General features: G+C 36.3%; 1 pseudogene; it reads right to left on the bottom strand.

Moving 5' to 3' along the window:
• Positions 1-931: 931 nt before the first annotated feature.
• Positions 932-1,712, bottom strand: LOC149199766 (uncharacterized; annotated as a pseudogene).
• Between the last annotated feature and the right edge of the window lie 21,950 nt (positions 1,713-23,662).

The following is a 23,662-nucleotide window of genomic DNA, read 5'->3' as shown; positions in this document are numbered from 1 at the left end:
TGATGTTGTTGATTAAATTCCAATGAAAATATTCTATAAAATCTCTGGGGAAATAAAGTCAAAAGTCACTTATTGCAATTTATAAGTGAGATATAAATTTACCACTTACATTGAATATCTGAACCAATAGTGTCGTCCATATCTATTTTTGCAATTAAATACCAATAGGCCTGCAGTTTGACGTCCCGCAGAACGTATTTTGACCTTTTAAACATATTATATGGTGCTTAAAAAAATTCGAACATCAAAGTGACTGGTTAAAAAAATTTGACGTTTTAACCATAAATTTAACCATCATAATCTCGAGTACCCATATTTGAGTTGGGTACCAAATTGTGAATAGTTGCATAGTTTACAAGTTGAGCTACTGGGACTCGTTAAAAGTTCGCATAATTTAACTCGATCGGTGAGTACGGTCGGCTCGCTAGCTAATTGATTTCATGCTTGTAGTTGGTTTTATTAATTTTCACCAAGATGTCTTGCATATCTAGAATTTTACCAAAGTACAACCACCATGAATGGTGGTTGGCCTTGGTCAGCATCTCACAATGACTAACATTTAAAGCTAGCATGGTATGACATCTACAACCTGAGGGACTACGTTTGGTTTTAATGGCAATTAATTATCAAGTCTCATCATGTCCAACCACTTCTATTCTTGTCGCGGACTAAAGGGTATTAAAATCTGAAACTTGACTTCATCATTTCATTCGTCGTTTTATTTTAGAAATAGGAAATCTAAATTTTGGAGTTTGAAAACACTTACAAGATGACAAACTGCCAACCTACGTTCAGTTGAAGTGCACCCTATAACCAGGAGGAAAAAGAATTTGTATCCCTAGGATATATGAATTTGTGATAATCATTATTGGCAGTTTGTAACATATAGAAGTTGACGAAGAAATTGATCGTAAATAGGTGCATTATTATGTTACTCCTCTTCGCAATACGTCACCGATTCAAAATCCCCAAATCCTTGCGGGCTAGAAAAATAAATAAATAAAAACATAGTCAGAAACAACATACGTACATTTCTACGTCTGAATCTATATATATTGCTTCCAACTTGTTGCCATAAGTTAATTATATCCGTCGCTTGGTTAAGAAGAATGATTGTGCGCTTTTGAGATTCCCAAGATATGCTCTCCAGCTTGGCTTTGAGTTCTTCCCATGCATCCTTCCTGGCCAAAGCAAGAAGGGCCTGCGCTAATAGTCACATGACCAAGAACCACCTGATTTAGAGCAAGCCCTATGTTATTCTCAAGCCAACTTAACTTCAATAAAACCCTTTGCTTCCTGGGAGTCTTCACCACCACCTTAACCTTACCCTTCTCCTCCTCTTCTAGTGCAGGCTTTGGCTGTGACTGTGCCTCCACTTGGGATTCCTTGAGAATCACACATTGTTGATTCCTCTTCCCACTTTCCTTTTCCATTTGTGGGATTTTGATGCGATACCCATATCCATCCCCAATTCTATGTCGTTTGGCACCATAAGCAGCAGTAACAGAGCTTGAAATAATGGCTTGGACAGACCTAAAATGAATTGCACATGCATAAGAAGAAGGTGTAGGAGAACGGGGCCAAGTAGAAGGAATGGTGCATGGGGATGGAAGAAGTCTGGATGAAAGTCTGGAAAGAGAGGCATAAGGTGGTAATGAAATGGTGGATGATATTAAAGGGCTAGCCAACAGGTTTTCTGGGCTTCTAATCATTCCTCCTCATGACAATAATGTAACCCCTATGATTGATTCCTCGTGACAATAATGTAATCCATGTGATTGATAGGAGGCTTGAGGATGACAGAGGTGATATTGTGTTTTACTGTGTTGATTTTTGTGTTTGTTTCAACAATCATCGTAGGAACTGCGTTTGTGATACTAGACATAATCGGATTGTAGAAACATGTCTGATTCACATTGCTGAAAACACTACTGTGAGTTTTATATGATTTTGTTTCTGTCGTACTTCTGAAAAACCTACACTTATGGGTTAAATCCTACACTTACTGATATTTTGAAAATAGGTACATTTTGAAGCAGTGTAGGGCTGAGAAAGTCTGACATGGGTTCATTTTTTAATCCAAATTATTTGTCATTGTAGATGGAATTATTGCAGTCTACTCCCTTCTACAAGGCTTGAGGTGCTTTTTAAACTTGTATATGCAAATCATTATGTTGAGAAAGACATTGGCTCGGGCAAATCATCTGAGTGTCTATTTTAGTGTTTTGCACTACGAGAGAAGTCTCATAGATACTGTATGGCTTCACTAGCACATAAATGGTAAAAAAAATCTTAACTACGTCATAAACCCTTGGTATCGGTTGAATTGGTCATCTATTCTTTGTGCATTTCATAGTATTGTAACCAGAAGATTCTACTTCGATTTGTGCATTTCATAGTATTGTAACCAGAAGATTGTACTTGGATTTGTAAGTAACTAATGAATGGTATGAACTTGAAGTTTCTCAATAAGTCCAATCGAGTTTAAGTATTTGATCCCATTGCTCTCTATGGCTTGGATTTTGATGCAGGAGCATCCAGCTCAGGGAGGTCATGGCTGGAGTGTTTGTCTTTGCAAACAGATATGTTTCAATTAGTTTTTTTTTAATTTTCATTTAAATTTCTAGGAACGGGTGCCCACTTTTAGTTTTTGTTTACGTTTTTTTTTTTGTTTTTTTGTTTTTTTAAATTTACTTTTAGACTACAGTGAAGAAAGAATTTAGACTACAGTGAAGAAAGAACAATCGTCAAAGTATAACTAAATGTAACCACTGACAATTTAATAATTGTACAGTGAGTGTTTACAAAAAGCAGGAAGGAAACAGTTACTGTAATTTTTGACCATCATAGTATTGAATGAAATGAAGCACGAAAACATTCTGAAGAACAAGAAATCTGAACTCATATATTGCAACTTAAATATTTTTGCCTAATCTAGTTAAATTCATTTTCTTTCCCAAATCATAACGATGACAGAGAGTGAATAGTAAACACAGAAGCAAGAAGAGCATCCGGACAAGTTCAACAAGACAACGGAGCGGGTTTGCAGAAGAAACAAGAAAATCACTATCGAAGGAATAAGCAAACATCTACAGGTACCAATAGAACTCAAATCATTTTCATTGCTATTTAATTACAAAACGAAATCACTGTGTATATATATATATATCAGTATCGAATATCACCAGTCCAAAATACAGTCACCAAGTACAGGCAAGCCTTGTGAACAGAGTTCCTCCATTAACAGTGCCAAACACAAACATTAGGTCACCATAGGACCGATACAATTATAAATCATAAGTTAAATAGCCGGAAGCATAAATACACAGTGAGGCCAAGACACAGTGAAGTCGAACAAACCCTCAATGACAGACCCATAAAATACTGTCTACAACAAACACCTCGGACAGACAAACAGAGGAATAACCAGGAGCGACCCTACCCGATACGAGTGTAGGAGACATGGCACGAGACCAGTGAACGGAGAGCCCGGTCGCACACCTGCATGGCCACAAACAGGCCATTAGAGCTAGAAAAATAAAACCATAAATATAGAACTGTAAGGAGAGGTAAGGGTTTTCCGAAGAACTTACTGAAGGAGCCTAGCCCGTGCGAACAAGTGAGGAAGCCACGGACCAAGGTCATGGCCGTAGAGTGCTCAATGCCCACAAGGAGAAAAACAGTTAGAGATAGAAGAAAACGAGGCAGAAATGTATAGCAAGGAAAGCAAACTCACCTCTGGTTGAACGATGGAAGAGAGCCAAGAGCCAAGACACCCCACAACCATGACCTGTGACAAATGCCAAGCAGATAATCAAACAGTGGAGCAAGCACAGTGAAAACAAGAGCATAAACGATGCGAGCAAACAACAAGAGCCCACAACCAAAACATAACGAGGGCCAAACAATATTGAGACCAGAGAACGAGACCAGGGGTTCTAGACCCGAAACCTCGACACTGCGCCTAGAACAGGAAGCATCACCAACGCATGTAGGTGGAAACCCTCACGGGAATTCATGCCCAGAACCGGCGGAATGAAACCCTTGTGAAGCAACATGAACCAGAACCAGAGTCCTCACCTCGCAGAGTAGTAGAGTGAAACAACAACGAAATGACCAAGCTTAGGGTTTCGTGGGCATAGTAAGAGGCGGGAGGAGCGAGCCCCAAGACCAGGACACTTGTCCTCAAAACAATTAAACCACAATACCGTGCCATAAAGTCAACCAACCACACAGCTATCAAAAATACAATTAACATTTAATTATTAATCCGTAGGTGTACAGGGCTGGTCCCATCAGAGTCTCATTACGCCGCTACAACTACTCACATAGAGTGAGAGAAGATGTAACATTTTCTACATGTGAGTTTCAATATTTAGTTCGACTCTTCTTTGTGACCAATTGATGCTGCATAAATATTAAATACCTATTTAGGATGGATAGGTTTGAATGCTTTTAATATTTTATCTATAATATTTGGTTTTATTTAATATTGTTTTTTCCACAATGAGAGGACCTATTATAATTTAGGTATTAGATCAGTAGTGAGGAAAATCATCATTAGTTGTTATGGGAGAATGGAAGTTGACTCATCACTCTTATTCAAAGAAAATCATGTCACCTGGAATTACAAGTTGGTGGTAGGTGAAAAACGGACTTCTTTTTCTGCCTTTGGGTATTAGTTTGTTAACCTATTTTCTTAAGGCAGATGAAAACAAACTCTTAACCAAGTAGAAATTGTTTTAGGGCATAATCTAGGACCATCTCTATTCACCTTTATATCCCAAAACACCATTAAAATTTTATAAGTCCCTCTAACTTTTTATTTTACTTTTTGGATCAGCCAGAGTGACTACAACATTTCATTTTAAGAGGATATGGCTTTTCCAAACCCACAACCCACAACACACAGTCCAATTGTTGCAGATCCATGGTGAGTAGGGCACTGAAATTGTTGAACCTATTGAATTTCATGTTCAGGAGAGTCTTCCATTGAACCGATAACTTTACATATTTTATAACAATGTAACAACAAAGCACTTTGGAAATTGAAGATTTCATTTCCACATCTTTATTCATAGGTGAATTGTCTTAGTTCAATCTCCCCTAAATATCCATGCACAACTCCACATCTAGTGCCTTGAGTTGAATTTCCAATGACTCCACATACAATACCATGAATTGCATTTCAATTAACAAAGTAAATATTGTATTGAATGTGCTGCTTGGACATTTTCTTTTAAATGTTTGGATGATCCCCTAGTTAGTGGTTTTAATGCTTTTTGAATTCATTAAAAATGTCCTGCTATAATTTTGTTATCTCACAAGGCTAAGAAAGGGCTATGGCTGTCGTGTTCTCCATAGTCTGAACATTGAACTTCAATAAGAGAATATATATTGTATTCTTGCTGCTTTATAACATAGTTTGTAGAGTGTGTAGATTATCGGAGTTGAATTTCCATGACTCCACATACAATAATTAACAAAGTAAATATTGTATTGAATAAGAGAATATATATTGTATTCTTGCTGCTTTATAACATAGTTTGTAGAGTGTGTAGATTATCGGAGTTGAATTTCCATGACTCCACATACAATAATTAACAAAGTAAATATTGTATTGAATGTACTGCTTGGACATTTTTTTTTAAATGCTTGGATGATCTCCTAGTTAGTGGTTTTAATGCTTTTTGAATTCATTAAAAATGTCCTGCTATAATTTTGTTATCTCACAAGGCTAAGAAAGGGCTATGGCTGTCGTGTTCTCCAAAGTCTGAATATTGAACTTCAATAGGAGAATATATATTGTATGCTTGCTGTTTTATAACATAGTTTGTAGAGTGTGTAGATTATCGACTCTCTATTTTGGGAAAAACAAGGCACTCTCCGAGATATATTAATGAAAGAGATTTTCTAGGGAAGTCAACACTCAAAACTTGAAATGAAGTATGAAAAGTGCAAAAAGCGTCATCAATTTTTCATAGATTCCAGGCCTGCGAAAAGGATATCAATGACCACATGTGTTGGTAGGAATTGTCGAGTAATTTCTCTTAATTGGATGGCATTAGACGTGGCTGCGTATCAAAATCAGTATTGTCCCTGTAAGACAACGAATGCAGGGGTGTAGTAGAATACTATCAATGAAATTATCTCAGCTACATGGTTAGACTCTTCATGTGAGGCCGGTGTCGTACTAATGGTTTTCTGCAACAGTGACCATATGAGTTGTGGAGTAATTTATCTGAATTATATGTCATTGCTAATTGATTACGAGTGTAAGTGCCTTTCAATGAATGCCAGGTTGCAATCGGAACCCATTAATGCAGATATCTGAGCTACTTCACTACACTTTTCATTGTGTTGTGGGAATTGATAGTTTCAATATGATGTTCCTATCCTTTAGTTTAAGCATCATCTAAAGTAAAAAATGTGATAGAAAGACTAAACAATAAGTGAGTGAACATTTTATAAGGATAACACTGGCAATTTCAATGACACATGGATTTTGTAAGTGACATGAAAATAATGATGGAGATTCCTTTTGCTGTGTATGATGTCGAGTCCACGACTATCAAACCTTGGTATTTATTCGTGTAACGATTGCCTTTTTCTCCGCTTATACTCACATGTGTTCTAAGTAGTCTCGACGTATGTAGATGATCTGAATTCGAGCCACACAAAAAATTGGCTATTGGCACAGGGTTTAGCACAGGAATGGTTTGAAGTTATAAATGAGGAAGGAGATTATATTGTTGGTGTGAAGGGCTCATGCCATCACTAAGGTAATCTTTACATTGATATTGTAGCATGATGTTAACATATAAAATATAGAGACTTAGACATCAATGATCTTAATATTATAGCATGATGTTAACATATAAAATATGGAGACTTAGACATGAATGATCTTAATTATTTTTAATTACAATTATTTTATTATAACATAAAATTAAATATAAATTATAAATTTATAAATTAAAATATAAATTACTATCTAATTATTTTATTAAAAAATTAAAATAATATATATATATATATATATATATATATATATATATATATATATATATATATATAATTTTATTTCAACTACATAAATAATAAAATAGAAAATAAAAAAATATGAATTCAAGCCTATCCTTTTCCTTCAAATATATAATTGAAATGGGAACCAATAATAAAAATGAAAATTTTCACTTTCAAATCTTATTTCATTATCAATTACATCTAAAATGTCTTTTTTTACTTCTTAATCTTATTATAATATTTATTTAATTTTTAAATTTAATTTTATTATTTAGATTTTCTATTTTCTTTTTTATTTAAACCTACTCAAATTTATCTTATTTTTTTATTCTGGGAAGAATCAAATCTCTCTTAATCTAATTTTTTTACAAAGTTAAGATACACCTAAAATGATTATTAAACTATAACTATATAAAAAAACATGAAATGATGTTTCCTAGTAACCAATTTCCTTCATAACTTTATTTAAAACAATACATTATTTATTAACAAAAAAATCAACACTAAAACCATGAAATTAAAAGGAAAAAAAATTCAACACTAAGACAATAGAATTATGATACCAAATAAATAAACCTGTGAAAATAAAACAATGCACAATAATCTTCTTATTAAAAATTCTCGTTTAATCTACTTTAAACTAAATTTATCTCTCCTTATTCTTATATTTTAAATTTATCTCTATCGTAACAACATGACATGCTAATTGGTTAAAAATATACTTAAGTAGTTCTTAATTCGAAAATGAAATGAGGTTAAAAGATTTGTTGTTCAATTATTAACTTATCCTATGAACTAACGTATTTGAACTTTAATTTATTTTCTTCATTTTTAATTAAATGAGAAAGGGGTTATTTTTATCTTGGGTATATGGTAAAATGTAATAGTATAATATAAGGATGACATGTAATTCTAAGTCTTCAATTTAAAATTGAAATATGTATCTTTAAAAATAAAAATAAAATATTTGTGAGAAAGATTTTTTTTTATAAAAACAAAAGTAAATATAGATATTTGATTAGTTTGTTGCTAATAGTACAATTAACATAAAAGAGATGTGGTAAGATATGAGTAACATAATCTTATATCAAATTTAGAGAAAGATAGAGTGTTTATAAAAAAACAAAAAACAAAAAACAAAAAACAAAAACTTTTAAGTGTGAGGAAGATGTTTAATTTTTAAACTTCTAAAAAAATATTTTAATACAAAAATTAGCTTTTTAAATATGCATGTTAACTAATTTATTTCAATAATAACTTCATCGATACTTATATAGAGCAAGTGAAAATAAAATAATTTATCGATACTTATATATAGCAAGTAAAAATAAAATATTTTAATATTACCAATAGTAAAATATCTTAGTGTTCAAAGAGAAAAAATTAATATCATCAGTGATAAACAAAATATTTCAATATGCTAAGTTAAGTAAAGTAATATTGACATACATTTAAAAATATATTAATATATATATATTTTTAATGTGTACAATGTGATTATAAATAAGATTTCATATTAAATAAAATACTTCAATGTAAACTATGTATATATTATATAAATTAATTGAGAAAATAAATTGTTGTATTAAATATTCCAAATACTCTCACTATTTACATTTTGGCCCTTATATATATATATTTCATGATCAATTTTATGTGACATCCAATAAATATTTGTTGGAATTACAAATTGAATTTGTACTCTACACATTGGAAGTAATGTAATTTTCAAGGTGTTGAATATATTTATATATTTGAAATTGCAATGTAAATTATATATATCCATCTTAACCATAAATTTAACCGGCATTTAGAGGATCAAATTTCTAGAAGTTCAAATCTTTTTTCAAATTTTACACTTTAAAGAGAACTTGCACCTCAAAAGATTTGATCCATCTCTACACTTACAAATAAAAAAATTGATCCATCTCTACACTTTCAAATAAAAATGATATCTTTAATAATTTATAATTCCATTTATTTAAATTTTGAATATTTAAAAAATATATCCCAAATCTATTATATATTTTTACAACTTAAATAATTGTATACTTTAATCTAAATAGCATGTCTCATATATATGATAAATAAACATGTAACATATCTCAACTACATACCTATTTATTTATTTATTTTTTATTTTTTACCGTGATAATTAACCCATTATAATTGAAATTATTTAATATCTTATTTTGACTGTTAACCCATTAGACCATTAGAATTGCAATTATTTAATATTTTATTTTGACTCCCGAGAGATTGCAGTGGAGAGAATAGCTCACTGTGCTTTCCTTCTCATGAATTCATTTAGGTCATTATTGTCTCTTCTGCATGTCGAAGATGTTGGACAATTATTAGGACTTTCTTCTCGAAGAGTCTCCTCAGTTGTCGTAATTTCCCTTACCCTTAGCTCTAATTTAATTGGTGGACATAATAGTGAATTTAATTCACCTATAGATTGGTTTCCGTATGTCTTACTACCTTTTTACAAATGTAACATGAATGCTAATCTATATAGTGATTTATAAAATGGTTTACCTGGACCCTTCGTAAAATATGTTTGACAAGGCATATGACTACCTTTCATTTTAATTCACATGTTCGTCATTTAAATTAAGATTAATGAATAGTCAAGGATACAACCAGCCGCTCCTCTATGCTATGCATCACAACATTACATACCACATATTATAACCAATTAACTATGGTGCATGAGCCCATTCTCATCATCAATTACCCTATTACCTTAAATGTTACTTTATACTTTGGTGTCCTTGTTGGAAATAATACTGAGAGGGGGGGGGGGTGAATCAGTATTATTAAGTTCTTTTCAATATATCTTCCTTATTTATACTTTGAATTATTCTTCAGATATTGATCGTTACTTTGTATGTCAGTACCATAAAATAATGAGCATGAACAAGATAAATAGATAGTCACACCAAAGAACACCAGATATAAGGTGGAAACCCAATGTGGGTGAAAACCACCTGCTGCAATATGTCTCTATCTTCTTTCAATTAGAAACTTCTTTTACAATGAGTTTGTACTGGTGCAGTCATTTACCAGTACGCAGGCTGCAACCTGCAGAGAGCTACAACTCTCTCTCTCGTTTTCAGTTTTTCCTAGAAGGGAGCTACAACCCCCTACTCCGTTCATGTTTCATTAATTTTCAGACTGGATCTAAGAAGATCAAATGATCATAAAGTATAAATGATTCTTCAGAAATACCCAAACCTTAGATCAATACATGTTTTCTTTATATAGCAGATCACCCACGCGCCAACCCAAGCACTAGCTATAAATAAATATCTGATCTGGTCACCTTTTAATCAGAGGTTGTATATGCCAGAATCATACCATAATGCAGAGGACATACATGTTATAGAGCACCCAGAGGCTAGACACAAGACAAACCCAATATCCGGACCCAGAGACCTTTAGCGAATCAACAGAAGATGCTATATCAGAGTTAAGGAATGACTGCTACTTCCCTGTGGTTGGCTGCTCTCAACTGTACTGCAATACCCCCGAAGCGATGCGGATCTGCCGTCCTGCGCGCATTCTTCTTGAATTCGGTTCAGTAGATTGCTCCTTGACAGATCATAAGAATGCCGATCTATTCTCCCTTAAGATCTTCAATTCATAATCGATACTTTGCCACCGGATCCCCTTTCTCTTTATATAATCACGCATTTGATAAAACCATGAATCGAAACCATAGGATCCGAAAACCTGAGGCGCAACTGTTTTTGACCGATCTTCTTAAGAATAGGCTTAAGCGGGAAAACGATGAAAATGGTCCAAACCACAAAAGGCGGACTTTTAACTTAATGCATCCAAACTAATAATATATCGGGTCCAATCCTTATTGCTACCGGTGCCTGCTCATCTCATGGTTTATTCCTGACGTCCGATCCGATGGATCGGATGCGACATGCCCCATTAACCAGCCTTTATTTATATATCGGGTCCGCTCCTTTCATCGCTATCGGCGATTTGAAGTGGGAGGCTATTATAAGATGGGCGAACACCGCGGATGCGATTTAATATGAAATGCTTTTAATTCCTTCATCGGGTCTGACCCCTCTTATCGCAATCGGAGGATTGGGGTGGGCGACCCTTTATGTATTCCGATATACTGCGGACGCGATATTTTTATAAACCATGTTTTGATGCCTTCATCGGGTCCGCTCCCAATCGGAGGTTTCACCGAAGTCCGACGTGCATATATGCCGAACTGCGGATGCGATATTATTATATATTGCCTTTAATGCTCCCATCGGGTCCACTACCTCTTTATCGCAATCGGCATTCAGGGCTTTTAAGCATCGGACACGATATTATTATACGTCAAGTTTAATTCCACCATCGGGTCCGCTGAGTTATCGCAATCGGAGGATTTGAGGTGGGCGACCCTTTATGTATTGCGATACTGCGGATGCGATCTTGTTATAAACCATGATTGATGCCTTCATCGGGTCCGCTCCCAATCGGAGGTTTCAACGAAGTCACTTAGCTGGACCCCCGACGCGCATGGATGCGATATTAATATAAACCAATTTTTAATGCCACCATCGGGTCCGTTGCGATATGCCATCGGGTCCATATGTGCCGAAACATATTTAACTTGTGTTGTTTCTGCCAAAAAGGAAAAAGGCCTTTGATTATTGTAAAAGCATATATATATATGGGTTTTACGCACCCAACCAACTCCCGATAATATAAATGCATGCATATATGGGTTTTAGGCGCCCAAATACCTCCGATAACATTAATACATGTGTATATGGCCTTTCTTCTCTAATACATGTGTATATGGCCTTTCTTCTCTCCTCTTGGCTCTTCTTGTCCCCATCATGGTGTATATAAGAGAAATGACCATCTAAGAGAGGGTTGCCATCAAGTTCAACATATGTTCATAATGCCATAATGCCAACAATCTCCCCCTTTGGACTTGATGGCAACAACACCATTCAAAAAGCACTCTCCCCCTTTGACATCAAGGGCAAAGGGCGGATATCTGCTTCTCCTAACTATTTCTCCCCCTGAGAGCTTGCTCCTCCTGATTTCGCCCCTCTGACTTTAGGACAGAAAGTCGAGCTATTCTGGGTATATATAAAATAGGAACCGCGCTATACTGCCTACATATAATATAATTCAACATCTTTATTGCCATGGATAGATACAGTTCATTTACCCAACATGTTCCTCCTTCTGTAATACTATAATGCCAACAATGAATTATGCTCCCCCTGAACCTTGTACGCGTACAAGCACCAGTCTGAGAATTAACAACAGGATGATGTGTCGACAACCCCCAGCTTTTGCCTGAGGTATTCAAAAGTCTCCCTGGGCAATGGTTTGGTAAATATATCAGCCACTTGTTCCTTAGAAGAAATGTATTCCAACTTGACTTTTTGTTCAAGCACTTGTTCTCTGAGAAAGTGATACTTGATCGGTATGTGCTTGGTTTTTGAATGCATGACTGGGTTCTTTGAAATGCTGATTGCACTTGTATTATCACATAAGATGGGGATAGGTGGAGTACAAGTGATTTGGAAATCCTGTAAAGTTTGCATCATCCAAAGAAGTTGGGTGCAACAAGATGCAGTAGCCACATATTCTGCTTCAGCTGTAGATAAAGCAATCGAACTTTGTTTCTTGCTGAACCACGATACTAATCTGGAACCCATAAAGAAAGCACCACCACTTGTGCTTTTCCTGTCATCCACACTTCTAGCCCAATCTGCATCTATGTAAGCATGAAGTGTGAGATCTGTATCTCTAGGATACCATAAGCCAAAGTTTTGAGTTCCTTGAAGATATTTGAAGATTCTCTTTACTGCCTGAAGATGAGTTTCCTTTGGATTTGCCTGAAATCTTCCAACTATTCCAACTGCATGCATGATGTCTGGTCAGGTACCTGTCAAATAAAGTAGACTTCCAATCATATATCTGTATGTTGGTTGATGAACTATAGCTGATTCATCATTCGCACTAAGACTGCATCCTGTAACCATGGGAGTACATACTGGTTTTGAATCTTCCATGCCATACTTCTTCAAAATCTGCTTGAGGTACTCGGTTTGAGACAAGAAGATACCGTCTTTATTTTGTTGGATTTGCAATCCAAGAAAGTATGTCAGTTCACCTAGCAGGGACATTTCGAATTCTTTCTGCATTACCGAGGCAAAGTTTTGACTCATAGTTTCTTCATTGCTGCCAAAAATAATATCATCTACATACACAACAAGTATTAGCAACTTGTCATTTTCAATTTTTATATAAAGATTGCTATCTGCTGATCCTTTTGAAAAACTTTGTTGATGAAGATATTTGTCCAAACGGTAGTACCAAGCCCTTGGAGCTTGTTTAAGACCATAGAGAGCCTTTTTCAGTCTACATACAAGGTTTGGATCATTTCCAAGAATGAACCCATCTGGCTGCTCAATGTATACTTCTTCTTCTAAATCTCCATTCAGAAAAGTTGATTTCACATCCATTTGAAATACTTTGAATTTTTGAAAGCTTGAGAGAGAAAGGAACATTCAGATAGCTTCAAGTCTAGCAACAGGAGCAAAAGTTTCTTCAAAGTCTATTCCTTCTTGCTGAGCATATCCCTTACAAACCAGTCTTGCCTTGTTTCTAACTAATTCCCCATTTTCATTCAACTTATTTTTGAAGATCCATTTTGTCCCTATGACATTCTTATCTTTTGGTCTAGGAACTAATTCCCAAGTGTTGTTCTTTTCGATCTGCTCAAGTTCTTCATCCATAGCCTTGACCCAACATTCATCTCTACATGCTTTTTTTACATTTTGTGGCTCAGTGGAGGAGAGCAATGCCAAGTAGCTTGAGGCTTCTGCTATTGTTCTTCTTGTTTGTACACCTGCCTCTTTCTGCCCCAAAATCTGAGATTCTGGATGATTCTTTTGAACATGCCTGGATGGAGTCTTTTCTTCTATCCTTATCTGTTCCTCTGGAGCCTCTTGAGGTTCTTCTTCTTCATTATCAGTCTGATTTGAAGGGTAGTATTCATCCTCTTTGATATCTTCATGATTAACTTGCCTAGGAATGTATCCTTTTTCATCAACCACTACATCAATGCTGTCAACAATTCTTCCAAGTCTTTTATTGTAACACTTATATGCTTTGCTATAAGGAGAATAACCAAGGAGAATGCCTTCATCTGCTCTAGGCTCAAGTTTGCCAAGCTGTTCATCAGTATTCTTAATATAGCATTTGCTTCCAAAAATTTTAAAATGCTTTACCGAAGGAGTCTTACCATACCAGAGCTCATGAGGAGTTTGAGTGCTGTTTACTCGGACATTTGTTTTGTTGAGAATAACAACCGCGGCATATGCAGCTTCACCCCAGAAGGTTGCAGGAGTTCCAGATTCATCAAGCATGGCACGGGCCATTTGTTGGACTGTTCTGTTCATCCTTTCCACCACTCCATTTTGCTGAGGAGTCCTTGCTGTAGAGAATTCCCTTTTTATTCCATTCTCTTCACAGAAATCGAAAACTTCATTTGAGGTAAATTCCCCACCTCTATCAGACCTGAGACACTTAATTTTGTGATCTGATTCATTTTCGACCAAGGCTTTGAAGGATTTGAATTTTTTCAAATGCTTCGTCTTTGTGTTTCATAAGTCCTAACCAAACAAACCTGGAGAAGTCATCAATGAATAATATAAGGTATTCCTCTCCTCGAGGTGTCCTTGTCCTAAATGGACCGCATACATCTGTATGAATAAGTTCGAGAGGTTTGCTAGCTGATCCTTCCTTCTCAAGGAAGTTAGTCCTGGTTTGTTTACCAAACTGACATGATTTTCATATTGTATTCTCTGGAATTTTGATATCTGGAAGATCACGAACTGCCTGATACTTGCATGCTTTCCTTATTTGTGAAAAACTTAGATGCCCCAACCTCTGGTGCCATAACCAGTGCTCATCATCCTTGCTCATATAGCATTGTTGTTGTCCTTCTTCAAATATGTATAGATTGTTTGGAGTTCTTTTGCCTTTGATCACTGTTTCACCTGTATCAAGATCACGAACACGACATCCATTTGATCGAAATATTACCTCGGTTCCTTGATCGCACATCTGACTGACACTTAGAAGATTATGTTTCAATTCATCAACGTACAAAACATTTCTTGCTTTGACCTTTTCTTTCAATTGAGCAATACCTTTCCCTTTTATGGCAGCAGGAGTATCATTCCAAAATGAAACTTTCTTTCCTTTTTCTAAAGCAGTGTATGATTCAAGTTTTTCTTTATCACCTGTCATATGCTTCGAACATCCGCTGTCGATGTACCATTGATTTTCCTGTCCTTCTGCATAAAATGCTATCCCACATCTTTCTGGTCGAGGTTCCTTTATTCTCCATGTTCTGGTGCTTGAATCTTGTTCCTTTGTTTGCCGAAACCTACTACTGCATTCAAAGTCTTCATGACCAAAGTTATTACAGATAGAGCATTCAATTTCATTTTTAAGAGCCGAGAAGTTGTTATAGGTCCTTTTTGTAATACCAGTCATACTTCTTTGCTTTTGAGCTTCTCTAGTCATGATTGTTTTGTAGGCAACACATTGAGCTGCTTTGTGACCAAAGTTATGGCAAGAGAAACATTGGCCATTGAAGAAACTTCTGCGATTATCAAATTTACCAGTCATATGATTGTGATTTCTATTTTCATCCATTCTTGAGGTAAATTAAGAGGATCTTGGCTGATTGTAGCTTTTGTTCGTCCTTAAGGTGAATTGTCCCTGATTTTTCTGGTAGTCTTTGTTTATTCTTGATGAAATTTGTCCCTGTTTTACCTGGTGATCTCTGTTTGGCTTTTGCTCATATCTTCTTGCAGCATCGAGATAACTCTTCGAGGTGGATGCTTAAGATGTTTCTCCATTATACCCTAGACCTGTCTTAATTAGAGGAGAGCGCTGTACATTGATGATCTCATCCAGAGTTTCAGATCCTTTAACAAATTTAAGATTGAGAGCCTTTGTTTTCTCAATTTCTTTTCGAAGCCCAACAATTTCACATTCTAACTTTTCAAGAGATTGTTTCTTTTCATCAAGTTGGATTTGCAGAGTCTCAATGATCACATTCTTTTCTTCTAAGCATGTCTTGAGTCTAGACATCTCCTCATGATAGCTATCTATATCTAGAGCATCCATGTAATCATCATCTTCAAAAGCCATTAAAAGTTTATAGGGATTACCTCGTTCATCTTCATCGCTATTTGATAGACCATCATTGTCTTCATGGGTGTAATAGCTCTTCTTATTTGCATTCTGTTTCTTGTTCCATCTAACAGGTTCCTTTCCCTTGTCAATCTTATCCTTATGAGGACATTTGGCAGCATAGTGACCTACTCTTCCACAAGCAAAACATTTGAAGGGTAACTTACCTCTGAATCTGCTAGTACCTCGTTGAAGATTTCTGACAAAATTTGATTCTTCTTCTTCTTCTGACACATGACTTGATTCAAGGTACTCTCCTTTGCCTGAAGCCTTGAAGGCAGCTTCTCTCCTATCTGAAGGACCTCCTTTTCTCATTTCATAAGCAGTTAGAATTCCATGCAGCTGTGACATGGTGAGAGTCCGTAGATTCTCCTTTTCTTCTATGGCAGACACTTTAGATTCAAACTTGGTGGGCAAGGATCTTAGAACTTTTTCAAGCACAATAGCCTCTTTTATTTCTTCACCTAAGTTTTTCATGCAGTTAATAATCTCATCTACCCTAAGGAAATAGTTAGCCACACTTTCATCATTATACATTCAGAGATTCTCATACTGAATCCTGAGGGTTTGAAGTTTAGCACGCTTTACCTGTTCATCTCCTTCGTAGCTCAAGACAATCTTGTCCCATATTTCTTTTGCGGATTTATATTGCATAACCTTTACGAATTCTGATTGACATAAGCATCCCAACAGAGTATTGACTGCTTTAGCATTTGTTTCATATTTCTTTTTCTCGGCCGGATCTGTAGGAGTCGCTGAAGGAAAAGTGTAGCCTGTCTCTATGATATCCCAAACTTCCGTACCAAGAGATTGAAGATAGGCAGTAACTCTTACCTTCCAATAATTGAAGTTTGTCCCATCAAAAATCGGTGGCCTGATTGATGCTTCCCTCTCGTAGTTGTTCATAATGAACGATCTTCCTTCAAGCGATCAAGCTTCTCTGAAGGACCTGCTCTGATACCAATTGTTGGAAATAATACTGAGAGGGGGGGGGGGGGTGAATCAGTATTATTAAGTTCTTTTCAATATATCTTCCTTATTTATACTTTGAATTATTCTTCAGATATTGATCTCTACTTTGTATGTCAGTACCATAAAATAATGAGCATGAACAAGATAAATAGATAGTCACACCAAAGAACACCCGATATAAGGTGGAAACCCAATGTGGGTGAAAACCACCTGCTGCAATATGTCTCTATCTTCTTTCAATTAGAAACTTCTTTTACAATGAGTTTGTATTGGTGCAGTTATTTACCAGTACGCAGGCTGCAACCTGCAGAGAGCTACAACTCTCTCTCTCTCGTTTTCAGTTTTTCCTGGAAGGGAGCTACAACCCCCTACTCCGTTCACGTTTCATTGATTTTCAGACTGGATCCAAGAAGATCAAATGATCATAAAGTATAAATGATTCTTCAGAAATACCCAAACCTCAGATCAATACATGTTTTCTTTATACAACAGATCACCCACGCGCCAACCCAAGCACTAGCTATAAATAAATATTTGATCTGGTCACCTTTTAATCAGAGGTTGTATATGCCAGAATCATACCATAATGCAGAGGACATACATGTTATAGAGCACCCAGAGGCTAGACACAAGACAAATCCAATATCCGGACCCAGAGACCTTTAGCGAATCAACAGAAGACGCTATATCAGAGTTAAGGAATGACTGCTACATCCCTGTGGTTGGCTGCTCTCAACTGTATTGCAATACCCCCGAAGCGATGCGGATCTGCCGTCCTGGGCGCATTCTTCTTGAATTCGGTTCAGTAGATTTCTCCTTGACAGATCATAAGAATGCCGATCTATTCTCCCTTAAGATCTTCAATTCATAATCGATACTTTGCCACCGGATCCCCTTTCTCTTTATATAATCACGCATTTGATAAAACCATGAATCGAAACCATAGGATCCGAAAACCTGAGGTGCAACTGTTTTTGACCGATCTTCTTAGGAATAGGCTTAAGCGGGAAAACGATGAAAATGGTCCAAACCACAAAAGGCGGACTTTTAACTTAATGCATCCAAACTAATAATATATCGGGTCCAATCCTTATTGCTACAGGCGCCTGCCCATCTCATGGTTTATTCCTGACGTCTGATCCGATGGATCGGATGTGACATGCCCCATTAACCAGCGTTTATTTATATATCGGGTCTGCTCCTTTCATCGCTATCGGCGATTTGAAGTGGGAGGCTATTATAAGATGGGCGAACACCACGGATGCGATTTAATATGAAATGCTTTTAATTCCTTCATCGGGTCCGACCCCTCTTATCGCAATCGGAGGATTGGGGTGGGCGACCCTTTATGTATTCCGATATACTGCGGATGCGATATTTTTATAAACCATGTTTTGATGCCTTCATCGGGTCCGCTCCCAATCGGAGGTTTCACCGAAGTTCGACGCGCATATATGCCGAACTGCGGATGCGATATTATTATATATTGCCTTTAATGCTCCCATCGGGTCCACTACCTCTTTATCGCAATCGACATTCAGGGCTTTTAAGCATTGGATGCGATATTATTATACGTCAAGTTTAATTCCACCATTGGGTCCGCTGAGTTATCGCAATCGGAGGATTTGAGGTGGGCGACCCTTTATGTATTGCGATATTGCGGATGCGATCTTGTTATAAACCATGATTGATGCCTTCATCGGGTCCGCTCCCAATCGGAGGTTTCAACGAAGTCACTTAGACGGACCCCCGACGTGCATGGATGCGATATTAATATAAACCAATTTTTAATGCCACCATCGGGTCCGTTGCGATATGCCATCGGGTCCATATGTGCCGAAACATATTTAACTTGTGTTGTTTCCGCCAAAAAGGAAAAAGGCCTTTGATTATTGTAAAAGCATATATATATATATATATATATATATATATATATATATATGGGTTTTACGCACCCAACGAACTCCCTATAATATAAATGCATGCATATATGGGTTTTAGGCGCCCAAATACCTCCGATAACATTAATACATGTGTATATGGCCTTTCTTCTCTAATACATGTGTATATGGCCTTTCTTCTCTCCTCTTGGCTCTTCTTGTCCCCATTATGGTGTATATAAGAGAAATGACCGTCTACGAGAGGGTTGCCATCAAGTTCAACATATGTTCATAATGCCATAATGCCAACAGTCCTCACTGGTTGTTATGAGTATGGGATGAAGTTCATTTTATTCTTGTTTATTAATAAACCTGATCTTTTTGGAAATTGCCAGGATAGAGATTCCATGTGAATTTCACATGGAATGTCTGCCACTCGCACTTTCTACTGTTTCGATTCAACCTTCATATCGGACGGTGGATAGTAGATAGGGTTTGGTAAATGACTAGCCCTCCGTTCTGAACTTACCAGACTTCATTTCCATTTGGTTTTCTCCTGGTAGCTGGAGCACCGCTATATCTGCATTATATGGCAGATGGAAGCCCTTATTAGTTCGCTCTATTACTCTGGGATATCTAAATTCTCTATTAATTCATAAACACCCTACACCTGTGACTCGGGAAATAAAGGTATCTTTTCATGTCTGAAAAATTCACATAGTGACTTTTATTTGTGTTGCTTCGAGTCTTTATCTTAAGAATTTCTCACTGGTTTACTATTTTCCCCTTACAGATAATTTCACCAAAGTGTGGTGATTATACCCATGGCTTTCGAGATCTTTGGTTCATTCTGGGATTTGAACCTTAACTCTTCTCGAAGGTATATTGCGATCTTTTTTCATGGTACTCTGTACTCAATTTATTAAGAGTTTTCGTGAACTAAGTTGCTCATATCTAAACCCTCATTATCTTTTCTTGTTAATACGCCTAACTGTGTCTCGTGGGACTAATTTTATCTATATTTGCAATTAATGTTCCTTCTTTTCCCTTTTTCGTTCAACCCCTTGTTCTTCTATATTCCATGGGGGAGATCTTCCTTTTATTTGCAGTGATTTTTTTTTTTAATTACAATTTTGAACCCTCCTTAGTTTTTTCAAAATTTGTCTATCGCTATGTTCTAGATTTTTTATATATATATATATATAAAATACCAAACCCTGGGGTTTGTTGTGATTTGTAGGGACTTGGTCCTCATCAAGGTCCAAATCTGAAAACTTATATTTTCAATTTAGGGTTTTAACCCTTCTCTCTGTATTATATTGTAAAACTGTTATAATCTTATTCATTTTCTTATGGTGGCTTCCTGTATTGTTTTCTTATCACTTCCACTATAGATGCTAAGGAAGAAATATCTCTGTTAACATATGGCTAAATAAGGTTAGGCATATCCTTAGTATTCACGTAAGATATACTTTATTTCTTATCAGCCATCCATTATTGTCCTTGTTAGATATACTTCATTTCTTATCAGCCATCCATTATTGTCCTTGTTTCTTTAATTTTTATTGAATTCATCTCCTTACTAATTTATTTGCTTGTTGCAAGTATACATTATCTCCATCCTAGAGGGAATGTGTTGAGTTCTCCTTTAACGAGTATACAAGACTTGCCTCTTTTCTTCTTTACAACACATGTTGGAAACTCAACCCTAGGCATCCAATAAACCTTCATGTTTTATCTATTGATGATTTCCATTTGGCCAGGTCTAGCATATATTAATATTTTTAACACCATGCCCGACATGGTATCTGTACTTCAGAAAAGTGAACTTTTTACAGCGCATAAAGGTTTTGAGTTGGAAAATATCTACTCAGTTTTAATGTGTATTATTGCTGCCGAGACACTTTACACTTGTGTGTACATTATTTTATTTATGGTATATATTCTTTTCTTTTAACATACACTTCCTGATAAAAGAAAATAGTGAATTAAGTTTTATATGGACACAACTCTATAATAACTTGGTGAAACAATATTCATATTTTTAAATATGTTAGCGATTAGAATTACAAAGTCACATGCGTAGTATTTAATATCAATCTGTATAGCAAGGCATGCTTTCTTTCTCCTTATTCTATTTCCCTAATGGAAATGAATAAAACCATTACTTATTAGTCCAGCGGGACAATATCCATCCATTGATAATTGACCAACCATTAATCTATGCTTTGACGTAATACTTTTCCTCAATCTTTAGTCTTACCCAAATTTTTAATTAACAATTTTTGTTCACCTAAAATTTAACCGTCGACCTCTTATTGCGAAAGTGACATAACCCGATGCTATTTTAGTCATAGCCAAGGTTTGAAGGATGGGAAAAGTTTTTTTAATCCAAAGTATGAAAAGTTTTTAAACCCAAGTCTGAAATACACGGGAATAAGATCTTGACACCTGGTTGACAATGTCTACCACCACTTCACTGCCTTCAAAGCTCGCTGCCTGAGTCACCTAGTCACTGTTTTCACCCTCACGGTGAAGGGTGTGAAGAGCTTTCACCATGAGGCCTGCAAAAAAATAGGGAGTAGTAAAGCTGCCGAGTTTGGATAACAGATTTGGGTGTTTTCTCAAGTCCTCGTGCTGGTGTTGGTGTTATTACTTTGACGCATTCCATAACTAATAATAATGGTTCCGCAACATTCAAGATCACAAATAACATAGTGGGAGTGAAGGATCTTGTCGTAGCAACCCACATTTGAGACACAACTTTCATTACTCTCCTGCAATATAAAATTGCAAGAAACCTTTCTCGGGTGGGCTTTAAGACCCGAAAACTCCCCTAGCTTCCCTTCTGAGTCCTCTGAAAGAGAAATTGCCTCGCGCAGAAGTTATGACAAGACAGAGATAACAAAGATTAAGAACGACGTGGAAATGACCAAGCTTAGGATATTTAGCTACAAATACACCACACCATATTATGAGAGCCTAAAGCAACTGAACAAGAAAGAGAGGGATCAACCAAGAAGTATAAAAGTGGCGAGAGACAATGTGTTATCTTGCTTACTGTTTGTTGACGAATGTGTTTGCTCTTCATTTGTCATTTTTTAATTATTGCTCACGGATTTGGCTGACATGCAGAATTCATGGGACGTTGAAGAGTTGCTTATAGGATGGAAGTTGAATTGATAATCTGCAACTGGCGATAGTTCATAGAAGATCTCACCACTGTTCATCTACAAAATTTGACCTGCAATGGGGTTTCTCAATCGCTTTAAGGAATTCTATTCCTTGCAACGCTAAACACTCAGTGATGACCGATAGAGAGTGAAATAGAACACGAAATCCCCCAAGCAGCAGTAAGAGGGCGGAAGTTGATCCAGACGGAACCTGATTCTTTAATTTCTGTTATGTTTCTTCAGAACCAGTTTCCACAAATATTTCCGATTTAGATCCAGATGGTATGACTAGAGGCTTTCAGAGACCTTCGCCACTTCGGAGGCGCTACGCATGAATTAAGTTAATCAAGGCACAATATGCAAATCCATATTTATCAGATCCGAGGACCACCTTCTAAATATGATGGAATGTGAAAAATGAAGGAATACTGGAGTTGAAATCCCAACAACAATTTTTTTTTTTTTTTCTTCTGTACCTTTTTTGTTGTTGGTGGCTTATGGTCTATCCATCTCTTCTGATGTTTCTCCCGCACTTCAAACCGAATATGCTACCAGAAGCATGTGTCATACATGAAACAGGGTCATAAATATGGCAACCTACAAGGCAAAATGGGCCCCACGTAAATTTTTGACTTAGAAGACGAGAGGCGAAACAGGTAAAATGGGGCCCACGTAGATTTTAGAATGATAGAAGACAGGGGGAGCACAAGAAGTACAAGCAAAGGAAATTGAGGGAGAAAGAACCAGGGCAACAAAGGCATATGGGGGATCAAGAACTAGGGTATATGTTAATCCAGGTGATTCAATAGCTCCAATTTCTTTTTTTCAACAATTCAGTTTACTTTCACCTACTGCGCAAAGGTTTCTGAGGAATGCAATGGCCAAGTCGTGTAATTCTGTGGGTGCAACTTTGAGAGCAAGCTACCGTACAAGCCCAACTCTAAGGACTCCAAAAATGGCGAGGAATGCAATCAGGTTTCGCAGAGATGGGAGTTTACTATCAAAATATTCTATGCTTAGGGAACATAGTGATTCTGTCAGGTCACCCACTCCCGAAACATAAGGATGAAAACATTTTGAGAGTTTTTGTATTCAACTTTTAGGTTTTAAACATTCAACTTACTGGTAGACTTTGGGAGTCATCTCAACAAAAGATCAACTGGCATTACTCGCTACATTTGTCCTTCCAAAGGTGAGAACGGGCATGTATAATTTGCGCATGCAGCTCCATCCGTAATTTGTGGTTGTCCTCTTTATTGTTCTACTTTTGCAGTCACTAGCCATTCAAATGTCATTGAGCATCAAAACATTGTACAAACCTTTGATGTAATATTTGAATATTGAAATGGAGCTCAAAAA

This window comes from Pinus tabuliformis, chromosome 2_1, assembly GCF_031772625.1.
Source record: "Pinus tabuliformis cultivar Carrire ecotype Pingquan chromosome 2_1, CPIR1, whole genome shotgun sequence".
In the NCBI taxonomy this organism is placed as follows: Eukaryota; Viridiplantae; Streptophyta; class Pinopsida; order Pinales; family Pinaceae; genus Pinus; species Pinus tabuliformis.
This window is presented reverse-complemented; position numbering and strand designations above follow the sequence as displayed.